Raw genomic sequence first — 11966 nt, 5'->3', positions numbered from 1 at the left:
ACCTGAGCCAAAGGCAGACGCTGAACCGACTGAGCCACCCAGGTGTCCCTTCATTTTCATTTAGTTAAAAATACATTTAGATTTCTTTTAGCCTCCTTCTTTGACCCATGTGTTATATATAAGTATGCTGTTTAATCTCCAAATATTTGGCAGGTTTTTGGCTACCTTTATGTTTCTGATTTCTAATTTAATTCCATTTGGTATGTGAACATACTTTGTATGATTTCTCCCATTTTGAAATTATAAGGTGTATTTTATGGTCCACATGTGGTCTGTATTGGTGAATGTTCCATGTGAGCTTGAGAAGTGTGTGTAATTCTGTGGTTGTTGGATGGAGTATTTTATTTTCATGCCATATTATCTTGAATTAAGTAAAAAAAAAATTTCCAGACACTTTAACTACGGATTATTTTACTTACTGCTCTGTTTGGCAGCCAGTCTCGTCTTTCTCTTCAGCAATAGTGAGAAAAATATCTTTTCCTCAAGGAAGGGAAATCCATGTTTTGTTTTGTTTTGTTTTTTGCCTTTGCCAATAATAAAAATGTTGGAGATCTGGGTGACAAAGTTGTTGCCTATGGCATCTTTCACATGAACCACATCAAAAGAGCCAGATTGTCTCACTCTGTTGGTGATCATGCCTATTTTCCCCAAGTTAGCACTCTGGTCACCACCATAAACAGTCTCCAGATCTGAATGTTGTCATTCACCTTGATGAAGGAATCAGAGTAGTGGATGGTGTGAATATCATGAGTCGCCAGATGAGGGATTCTTTTTGTGCCTACAAAGTTCTTTCTCACCTTGCACAACTTGTATGTGGCCTCCTCAGGTTTAATATGATGGGCGGCAAAACAACCTTTGGTGTCATAGATGACACAGAAATTCTCTCTGGTCTTGTCAATTCTGATGACATCCATAAAAACAGCAGGGTAGGTTCTATCAGTCCAGACCTTGCTATTAATCTCAATGGACCACTGCATTTAGATTGCCTTTATTTCATCTCCTCTTAGGGCATACTTAAGTCTGTTCCTTAGGAAAGGGATGAGGGAGAGACATTCTCTCAGCTTGTGGGCATTTGTGTATGGACCAGGAGCAAACACTGTCTAGTTCATCCAATGCTTTGGAGCAGCTACACACTTCAGCTCCCTCTTGGGATCATAAGCCAAGGCTGCACTAGGTACTGCATGGAATATTTTATACATGTCAATTAGATCAAATTGATTGATAGTGCTCTTCAGGTCATCTGTATCCTTACTGATTGTCTGCCTGCAAGATCTATCAATTACCGAGGGGGCAGAGGGTGATGTCTCCAACTATAATTATGGATTTGTGTATTTATTTTTTCAGTTCTATTAATTTTGGCGTTATGAAATAGAACTGTCCTTATTTGCAGATGGCATGATTTTCTTTGTAGAAAACCTCAGGGAATATATTTTCAAAAACTCTGAGAACTAATAAGTCAGTTCAGCAATGTTGCAGGTTACAAGATCAACATACAAGCATCAATGGTATTTCTATATACTAGCAATGAACACGGGGAAATTGAGAATAAAAATTATACTATTATTTATAATTTCACAAAATATGAAGTACTTAGGTGCCTTCAAGGAACTTTCAGTATAGCCATGTGGTGCTCTATGCTGTGGCCGAGCACACACACACAAAATTAGCGTGACCTATCAGATCCTGTAAGGAACTTTTAGCTGGGAACTTCTGAAGGACGAGACAGTGAGCAGTGGGAGCAGAGGTTGAAAGGTTATTAGGTCAAGAGTGATCAGAGGAGCCATGGAATGAGATATGAAGGCTGGTTATCAGGGAGAATGATCCACAGGAACGTAGAAGCCACGAATAGGGAAGTGGACAGTAGAGGGTGAAGAAGTCACCTTGTGACAGTAGCTATAGGCAACCAGTGCAGAGTAGCCGTGCTACATTGGTGTCCCAAGTGAAGATCCACAGACTTCTGGGTTCACCTGTATGTACATTGCTGGAGTCAATACAATTTAGTATGGCCTCACCAAACCATACATGTTCACTGCATGACCTCCCTTCTCTCCCACTGGAGGAAACTGGGAGGAATCTTTTTCTGGAAATCAGGATCCCCATGCGCCCGGAATAAGCACTGCTTGTCATTTCTCTCCTTTGATTTTGGTTCTCTTGGTGGTTAAGGAAGTTCTAGTGCGGGGAAATGGTAAAGAGAGTTGAGTCTCCATTAGCTTCAACTTGAAAAAGGTGGGCACATCCCTGGGGTTCAGGGAAGTCCAAAAGTTTGTCTCTTTCAATTGATTCTGAGCACAGGTAGGGAAAGGGTCTTAGTTTTTAATTGTTCAAACTCCAATAGACTCCACTAGCTACCAACTCAGCCCCATTCTCCTGCTAGTTTTGCCTGTGTCCTCTCCTGAGTTTGACACATAATGCCATCTCTGAACCAGAACTTGGAAAGGGTTCTGGTTTTCCAATTCTCTATTCTGTTTGACAGTGTCTCAGAAATTTCTCCTGATCTTGAACCTACTAGATCTGGGGCTGAGGGCATTGAGCCCCTGAAACCTCTCACCTGTGGATTTAGTTTGGATTCTATGCTTGAGGAGGCAAAATTTTGTGCTGGGGCATGGAATGGGTTCCAGCAAGTACAGCTTATTAGTGATGAGAAGAGAGGAGGCCACTGGAAGACAAAGGGATGGAGAGCTGCCAGATGCCATATGGCAGGAGAGGGCCATGGGGGAGATTCTTATGTATCTTCAGGGAGAGTGGGTCTCAGATCCACTTGTGGATCTCTGTGCTGCCCTCTGGATCCCTGCTGGCCACTGTAGCTATCTCCTTTACCCTACCTGGTCACTGAGCGTCTTGCTAGCATCAGCTGCTGAACGGTGCCCTAATGAAACTCAGGAGGTAGACCACCAAGTGCTCATCATGCCACCCCCACCCCACTCAGCCCCATCTTGGGTCTTACTGGTGCTGAAGCTCTTCCCCAAGCACTAATGTCTGCGAAGTCCCACGGCACCACGATTTTAGGAGAATGAATAATATGACAGTTTAATACTTCATATCATTGAATTTAAGAAGCACTGTTATTTTGGATACCCTTAAGAAAGTGAAAACTTTGCCAGCTAAACCATGAAATTCCACTGATTGTAAGATGCATCTCAATTTCAGAGATGAAAAAAGGGCATCTCAGAATGTTAAAATATGATATTTCATAATTAGTGTGATGGTTAAGAGCCCAGATATGAGAGCCAGGCTGCATGAGTTTGAATCCCAGCTCTGCCACATGCAAGCTATGGGTTCTTGGGCCAGTCACTTTTACCATCACTGTGCCTTAGTTTCCATGACTGTATAACGGAGACACCTACTTCCTAGAGTTGTGAGGACTGAATATGTATGTAAAGCATTTCAACAGTGCCTGGCACATAGTAAGCACTATGTCTTTGCTATTTTTTATTTTTAACAAATATTGTATCCATTACATACATAAGCAGAGGATAAATAATGGCCTTTGCCACCACCCCCACTGCCTTGCTGCCATTCCTGTCACCAGGTAAGCAGCCAGTCTGGGCATGTCTGAGCCCAGTCATTTCCAACCAGACCTCTCATCACTGTAATCCTCAGACACTTCAGGGCAGACAAGCTCCTTCCTCACCCAATATCCCCATCCCATTATTGTTATGAGCATTGTGACCCTGGTTCCTCCTAGCTATTGCCCCTTTCCACCAAGCTCTTCCCAAAGGCCCTCTAGAACTCTCATTTCACTGCAAACAAATGCCACCACCTTCTCAATCTTTTCCCAGAAGGCTTTCTTCCTTCCCTTGCAGCCTTGACTGGAAAATGCCTCCCCTCATTAAGGAGCCATCTCCCTCACCTCCTCCCGTCTTAGGGAGAGAGAACAGATTCTTCTTTGCTATTGGGTCTAGACTAGAGCATGATTCTTCTGCTGTCAAAGCTGACCCTTCTATGAGCTTCAAACAATCAAGTTAAATATTTTGTCTTAAAAACAAAGGGGTTTTAAATAATGCAATTAATACTTGATAAATCTTCCTTTTAAAAATGTCATCCTTTACAGATAAGGCCAGCCTCCTGGACTCAGCCCCATCCCTGGCTGCTCTCTGGTGAATCCCAGTTATCTGGTTGGTGCATCTTTCTCCTGACCTTTTCTCTGCAATAATCCATATACAGAAATGTAGAGTTTTGCTGTGTGTGTTTGGAAAAGAACTACAAATAGCATCTCACTATAAGCATCATTCTGTAACTTGCCGTTTTCACCTGTCTGTCCTGGCAATCTTTCCATGTATAATTCTACTTCATTTTAAGTTGCTGCATTGTAGCTCTTTTTGGGAATACCACAGCATTTTTGTAACTGTTCCTCCAACATGAACATTTATGTTGTTTTCATTTTTCTCTATTATAAAAAGTGCAGCAATAAACAGATTTCTATGTGTTGGTTTACACACAAGGGAGGGTGTTTCTTCATTCCTAATATTTTGAAAAGAGTAATGGCTGTATTGTTTTTATAAAGTAGGTAATGCATACTACAAAATTGAAGCAATTTAAGAATTGCAATGAAGAAACAAATATATCACCAACACTTTCATCACCCAGAAAAGAAAAAAAAATACAATTAACATCTGGTGAACAGCATCCCAACCATCTCCTTATGTATATGTCCAGGTAGAAGATGGCAAGCTATCTAGAAATAACTTTATAATACTGTGATCATACAAGTCATGTTATTTTCAATGAAAAGTGTGAAATTTGGTTTTATTTGAATGTTAGCGATAAAAAAGGAACAAGTATGAAAATAAAGGAACTGCAGAACTTGATGTAACTGCTTCCCTCCACTAGGTCTACTAGTCATAGAGTGAAGTGATTGGAAACATCTTTTTCTTTCCTTCCCTTCCCTCTCCCCTCCCTTCTCCCCTGCCTCCTCTCTCTTCCGTTCTGTTCTGTTCCGTTCTGTTCCCTTCCCTTCCCCTCCTTTTAAAAACCGCTATAGCCAGTATCAGTTGACTCCCACAACAGAGGATGGGACCTTTACATTTTCTTATCTCCCACATTCTAGTTTTTGTTGGTTACATCAGCTTTACTTTGTCGATTGTTATAATGCATTCTATTCGGGAAGGCTGTGACTCCCCACACATTTATTGGAGATCCTTAGATTCTTAGTTTTATATTTTGATGGGTTCATTGCTCATAGCTACCTATTTCTGAATTCTGATCTATCGCTTGGTTGGCAGGATTTGTCTTTCAAGAAGGGCTAATGAATACTCAATTCCCCAAGTCTCCCCTGACTGTGGATAGCGTTCATCTTTGAATAATAAATTGGCTGGGTGTAATATTCTTGAGCCATACTTTCTTCCTTCGGAACTTTGTAGAACATTGCTCCACTGTCTTTTGGCACTGATAGTTTCTATGGAGAAGTACAGGGAAGTCTGGTTTTTATTCGCTTTGCTGATTTGCTCTTTCTGCTTGACTATCTGAAGAACTCTTTTTATACTTCAAGTTAAATAATTTAACCAGGACGTGCCTCCAAGTTAATGATTCTATATCCATTTTTTTCTTCATATGTGGTATGCTTTTATGATCTGCTGATTTAGTTCTTGCTTTATTTTGAGAAAATTTACTCACAATAAACCTCTGAATATTTTTCCTATTTTATTTGTCGTGTTTCCTCTGAACTCTTGTTTTATTAAATCCATTTATCCACTCAGTCGACAAATATTTATTAAGGGCCTACCAAGTGCCAGGCATTGTGCCAGACAAAAATTCATGTCTTCCTACAGTTGACGTTTAAGTGGGATGAAGGAAACAGGAAGTAAATAAAATAAACATGTACAGTAGATAGTTTTCTAGATGGTGATAAGTGCTGTATAAATCAGGGAATATGTTGGGCTAGAATTGTAAATAGGGTGGTCAGGGAAGGCCTCATGTAGAAGGTGACATTTGAGAATGGCTCCTGCTTCTCTTGATTTGCATTTTCCTGATCAATAATGAGGTAGACCGTCTCTCTTTCTCTCTCTGTATATATTTATTATGTATATTGTATATATACACAGAGATTATATATATACATACAGAGATTTTATGGAGAGATGTACATACATACATACATACATAGAGGAAGAGAAAGACAGAGACAAAGAGACAGAGACAAAGAGAGACACAGAGAGAGACTATATGTATTTTTTTTCCTTCAAAATGCCTGCTCATGTCCTTTGTTTGTTTTCATTGTGATGTTTATCTGTTTCTTAATGATTTGTAGTTCTTTGCCTTGGATATGTTGTTTATATGTGTGACAAAAATCTCCCGGTCTGGGACTTATCTTCTCATTTTGATTATGTCTTTTAACGAATAGTCTTTCCTAATTTATCAATTTTCTCTCAGTGCATTTTGGGTCTTCTTTAAGAAATTCTTCCCTACCCCAAGGTCAGAAAACTTGTCCACTCAGTTTTTAAGTTTTGCTTTTGACATTTAAGTGTTTGATCCATCTGGAGTTCATTGTTGTGTATGGTGTGAGATGGAGCAAAACATCTGGCAGTATACATACTCAACAGTTAACATTGGTGACCTGGGGGTGGGTAGGGAAGGTGAGGGAGGACTTAAGATGAGGAGTTATCTCTCTTGTACTAGTGCTGCACCCTCTAAACTCCCTCTGCCCCTGCTTCAATAGAGTTCTACCATAATGTTTGGTGAAATAAATGTTCAGTGTTTACATTATTACGACTATGTAGACATTGCTCACAGCTGAGCCACAGAGTGAAATATGATTACCTTTTCTTCCCTATTGCGAGCCTTTTGATTTTTCCTGAAGTCAATACTTGCTTCATTTAGTCCATTTGCTTTTGCTTTCTCTACACCTATGATTATGTTTTCTTCCAGATTTTCTAAACAGAGATGTAAAATTACTCTTAATACAGCCAAGCACATTAGGCTTGGTTCCTTATTTTTTTTGCCTTTGGAGATCCCCTTCCTATAAGGATTTTTTCATTCTCCTGCTCCAATTTGGAATTATTTTTCTTTAGACATGTTACCCAGCTCTCATCCTGGAAGTTCTCTTCTTCCTCTTTTTCTCCCATTTTCCTGGATCTCATGTTACCCTCTTTTTATGTTTTAATTCTTCACTTTGGGCGAGCACATCCTCTAGTATCTTACTGAGAAAGGGTGCATGAGAGTTCCACATTTGGGGGGATCGTATATGTTTGAAAACAGCTTTATTCTCCCCTCACATGTGATTGATACTTTGCTAAATTCAGATTTCGAAGTCAGAACTTTTTTCCTCTAAAAAATTTTAAGGCATGCCTTTATTGTACTCTAGCTCCCATGATTGCAGTTGGTAAGTCTTCTACCACTTTGATAATCAGTCTTTTGATCCACTTTCCCTTTCTTGAAGCTTTTAGGATCTCCTACATACCCACAGTATTTTGAACTTTTCTGATGCTGTATATTCCATGTGGGTTTTGTTTTCATGTATTTTGATGGGTACTTGGTGGGGCCCTTTCAATCTCATTTCATGAAAATTCATGTCTTTTAGTTTTGAGAAATTTTATTGTATCATTTATTTAAAAGTTTTCTATTTAGTCTGTTCTATTTTACTGGAATTCTTATTAGTTGAATGTTCGACCTCTTTGATACTCCAATGTTAAAAAATATTTTCTTCTCCCTCTCTCATTCTGTGTGTGTGTGTGTGTGTGTGTGTGTGTGTGTGTGTAAACTTGTTACTTGATGGTCTTGGCTTCCAGAGTTCTGGGGATTGGAGGAGGGGGAGATTTACCACGTAGTGTGTAGATTTGCTAATCTGTTTTCCCTCCCCATTCTTCACAGTGCCTGGTGTTCTCCATTTCCCAGAGATTAAATCTCCTGTCTCCTGACTGGAAGTGTAAAAGCTGCTTGGGATAAAAATGAGGACTTGCCCCTTTTAAGATTTTTAATTAACCTATTTATTTATTTTTATTCAAGTATAATTAACATAGAGTGTTATATTAGTTTCAAGTGTACAATATAGTGATTCAACAATTCTATACATTACTCAGTGCTCATTAGGTAAGTGTACTCTTAATTCATCGCCTTCACCGATTTCATTCACTTCCACCCTCCCACCTCTCTGGTAACCATCAGTATGTTCTCTATAGTGAAAGACCTGGGTTTTTTTTTTAAGACTTTATTTATATATCTGAAAGAGAACGAGTCGGGGAGGAGGACCAGAGGGAGAGGGAGAAGCAGACCCCCGCCCTATTGAGTGGGGATCCCAACACGGGGCTCCATCCCAGGACCCTGGGATTATGACCCGAGCCGAAGACAGACAATTAACTGACTGAGCCATCCAGGCACCCCATTAACAGTCTATTTTTTGTCTGCCTCTCTTTCTCTTTGTTCATTTTTGTTTCTTAAATTCCACATTTGAGTGAGATCATATGGTATTTGTCTCTCTCTGACTGACTTATTTCACTTAGCATTATATCCCCTAGCTCCATCCATGTCATTGTAAATGACATTCTTTTTGTGGCTGAATAATATTCTATTATATATATATGTGATATATATCATGTATATATATACACATGATATATATATATTACATCTTCTTTATCCATTCATCTATCAGTGGACACTTAGGACACTTCCATAATTTGGTTGTTGTAAATAATGCTGCTATAAACATAGAGGTCCATATATCTTTTTGAATTAGTGTTCATTCTTTTTGGGTAAATACCCAGTAGTGGAATTACTGGATCTTATAGTAGTTCTATTTTTGATTTTTTGAACAACCTCCATACTGTTTTCCACAGTGGCTCTACCAGCTTGCATTCCCACCAATAGTGCATGAGGGCAAGGGAAACAAAAATAAAAAGCCTTTGCACAGTGAAGTAAACCATCAAGAAAAAAAAAAACACAACCTACTGAATGGGACAAAATATTTACAAGTGATACGATGTCCAAAAAGAGTTTATATCCAAAATATATAAAACACTTATATAACTCAACATACAAAGAAACAAAAAAAATCCAGTTAAAAAATGGGCAGAAGACATAAACCAACATTTTTCCAAAGAAGGCATACAGATGGCCAATGCACACATGAAAAGATGCTCAACATCACTCATCATCAGGGAAATGCAAATCAAAACTACAGTGAGATATCACCTCACCCTTTTATTTTCAGCCCCCATGCATTACTCTGCCTTCCTTGGTACCTGGATTCTATAAAAATTCTGAAGGCTTTCTGGGTTCTGTAAAAATCAGCTTGTTTCTCCCCTCTGATGGCTTCCCCTGGCTGGCTAAGTCAGCTACCATTCTTCTGTCTACTTTCCAGCTTCCAAAATTTGACATTCCTCTTGCAGGTCTTTTTTTTTTGCCCTTTTGCCATTGTAAATTTATAATATTTAAAAATTTACTTTCAAGGGGCACCTGGATCGCTCAGTTGGTTAAGTGTTCGACTCACGATTTCAGCTCAGGTCATGATCTCAGGGTTGTGAGACAGCCCCGTGTCAGGCTCTGCACTGAGTGTAGAGCCTGCTTGAGATTCTCCTTCCCTCCCCCGCCACTAAATAAATAAATAAATAAATAAATAAATAAATAAATAAATTTGCTGCACCAAAAAATAAAAAAAATTACTTTAGAGTCAATTTTTTCTCTTTTTTTCCCCAATTTTTTTGTTTTACTTTTTTTTAAATTTAAATTGTAGTTAACACACAGTGCAATATTGGTTTCTTGAGTAGAATTCAGTGACTCATCATTTATATACAACACCCAGTGCTCATCACAACAAGTGCCCTCCTCAATCCCCATCACCCACCTAGCCCATTCCCCATCCATCTCCCTCCATCAACTCACAGTTTGTTAAGAGTCTCTTGTGGTTTGTTTACCTCTCTCTTTTTTTTTCTTTTCCCCTTTTCCCCCTTCCCATATGTTAATCTGTTTTGTTTCTTAAATTCCACATATGAGTGAAATCATATGGTATTTGTCTTTCTCCGACTAACTTATTTCACTTAGCATGATACACTCTAGCTCTATCCATATCGTTGCAAATGGCAAGATTTCATTCTTTTTTGATGGCTGAGTAATATTCCAGTGTGTGTGTGTGTGTGTGTGTGTGTGTGTACTGCATATTCTTTATCCATTCATCAGTTGACAGACATTTGGGCTCTGTCCATAGTTTGGCTATTATTGATAACGCTACTATAAACATTGGAGTGCATGTATCCTTTCAAATCTGTATTTTTTTATCCTTTGGGTAAATACCTAGTAGTGCAATTGCTGGGTCTCACGGTAATTCAATGTATAACTTTCTGAGGAACCTCCATACTGTTTTCCAGAGTGGCTGCACCAGTTTGCATTCCCACCAACAGTGCAAGAGGGTTCCCTTTCTCCGCATCCTCACCAACACCTGTTGTTTCTTGTGTTGTTAATTTTAGCCATACTTCAAAGTCAATTTGAATGAGATTCTGGAGGGAGCAGAAATAAAGTCACCTAGTCAATCTGCGATGCTTAACCAGACCTGGTAACCAATTCTTTTTATTTTCTTTAGGATGTCTGTTACAAATAATTGGATTAATTATAACCCTTGGTTTACAATGCACTATCACCATTGATTTTTGCATGGTCTAGTTTATTCATTTTAATAACTTAATATAAAAACCACCTGTGATCCTTATATCCAACTTGAGAACTAAAGTATTACCCATATCTGATATCTGGCTTTGTGCTCATCTTCTATCCCATTCCCTGTCTCTCTTGTAACTCCAATGTAATCACTACCCTGAATTTTGTATTTATATTTGGAGTGCTTTTTATATATATACCTGCAATAGATTTTCATTTTTCTTTCTTTTTGAACTTTATAAAAAGAGGATCATACTATGTATGTAATCTTCTTGGGCTTACCTTTTTTTGCTAAACATCATTACTGAAAATTTTCCATATCATCATTTAAGCTTTTAGTTCATTCATTTTCACTGCTAAATAATATATCATAATTTGTTCATTCTTCTGTTGATTGTCATTTAGGGTGTTCTTATTTCATATTATTGCAAAGAGTGCTTGTGTGGACATTCTTATACATGTCTCTTATTGTACCCCAAAGTGGGATTGCTGCATTGTAGGGTATACAAACATCCAGCTTTACAATATTATGCCAAATTGTTTTAACTAAGTGGTAGTACTAATTTTCACTCCCATCAACAAGGTATAAGATACTCTGTTGTCCCTCATCCTCTCCAACACTTGTCAGACTTCTTAATTTTTGCCAATTGAATGAGTGTAAAATGGCATCTCACTGTAGTTTTGGTTTCCATTTCCCTGATTGCTAATGAGGTTGAGCATCTGCTCATATGGATATTGGCCATATGTGTTTCCTCTTGTATGAAATGTCTGTTCATGTCTTCTGCCTATTTGCCCGTTGAATTATTTGTTTTTATCTTATTATTGTTTTGTAGTCTTTTATGTACCAATCTTTTGTCAATCATATGAATTGTCAATTTGTAGCTTTTAATGTAATGCAAATTTGCTTTGGGTGGCATCACCAGGGAGTGGCCATGTCTCTTCTATAGTTACAGATCCTGCTAGGCAACCCTGTTTCTGATCCAGCTGAATAGTGTCTACTATTCCAGCTCCTAATGGGTGATCCCAGTTACTGAGCTCTGGAGATATTATCTCTTCCCTTTTTCCTTCCATTCCTAGAGGTAAAGGGCTTTCTATAGTTGTTAATCTCTGGGTTGCTTCATTGTCTTTTATTTGCCAGTTCACCTTCCCAACACCTTTGCAACTAGTTGCCTGTCTTAATTTCTCTCTCATGATCTACCTAGCATGGATGTTGCTTTTATAACTGGATCTTGATGGATACAAATACTTCCCCACTCCAAGGTGAAAAATATATTCATCTCTAGTTTGAACTAACAGTTTAAAGTTTTTCTTTTGATATTCAAATTCTAATCCATCTGGAATTAATTGTTGTGTAAGGCATTTCATTTCACTGTGATATAAAG

General features: G+C 38.5%; 1 pseudogene; it reads right to left on the bottom strand.

The window, feature by feature from the left end:
- Window positions 1-411: 411 nt before the first annotated feature.
- LOC113246820 (40S ribosomal protein S4, X isoform-like) lies at window positions 412-10634 on the bottom strand (annotated as a pseudogene).
- Between the last annotated feature and the right edge of the window lie 1332 nt (window positions 10635-11966).

The sequence above is a fragment of the Ursus arctos genome, chromosome X, assembly GCF_023065955.2.
Source record: "Ursus arctos isolate Adak ecotype North America chromosome X, UrsArc2.0, whole genome shotgun sequence".
NCBI classification, from domain to species: domain Eukaryota; kingdom Metazoa; phylum Chordata; class Mammalia; order Carnivora; family Ursidae; genus Ursus; species Ursus arctos.
The sequence above is the reverse complement of the archived record's forward strand: the minus strand, read 5'-3'. Positions and strand labels throughout refer to the sequence as shown.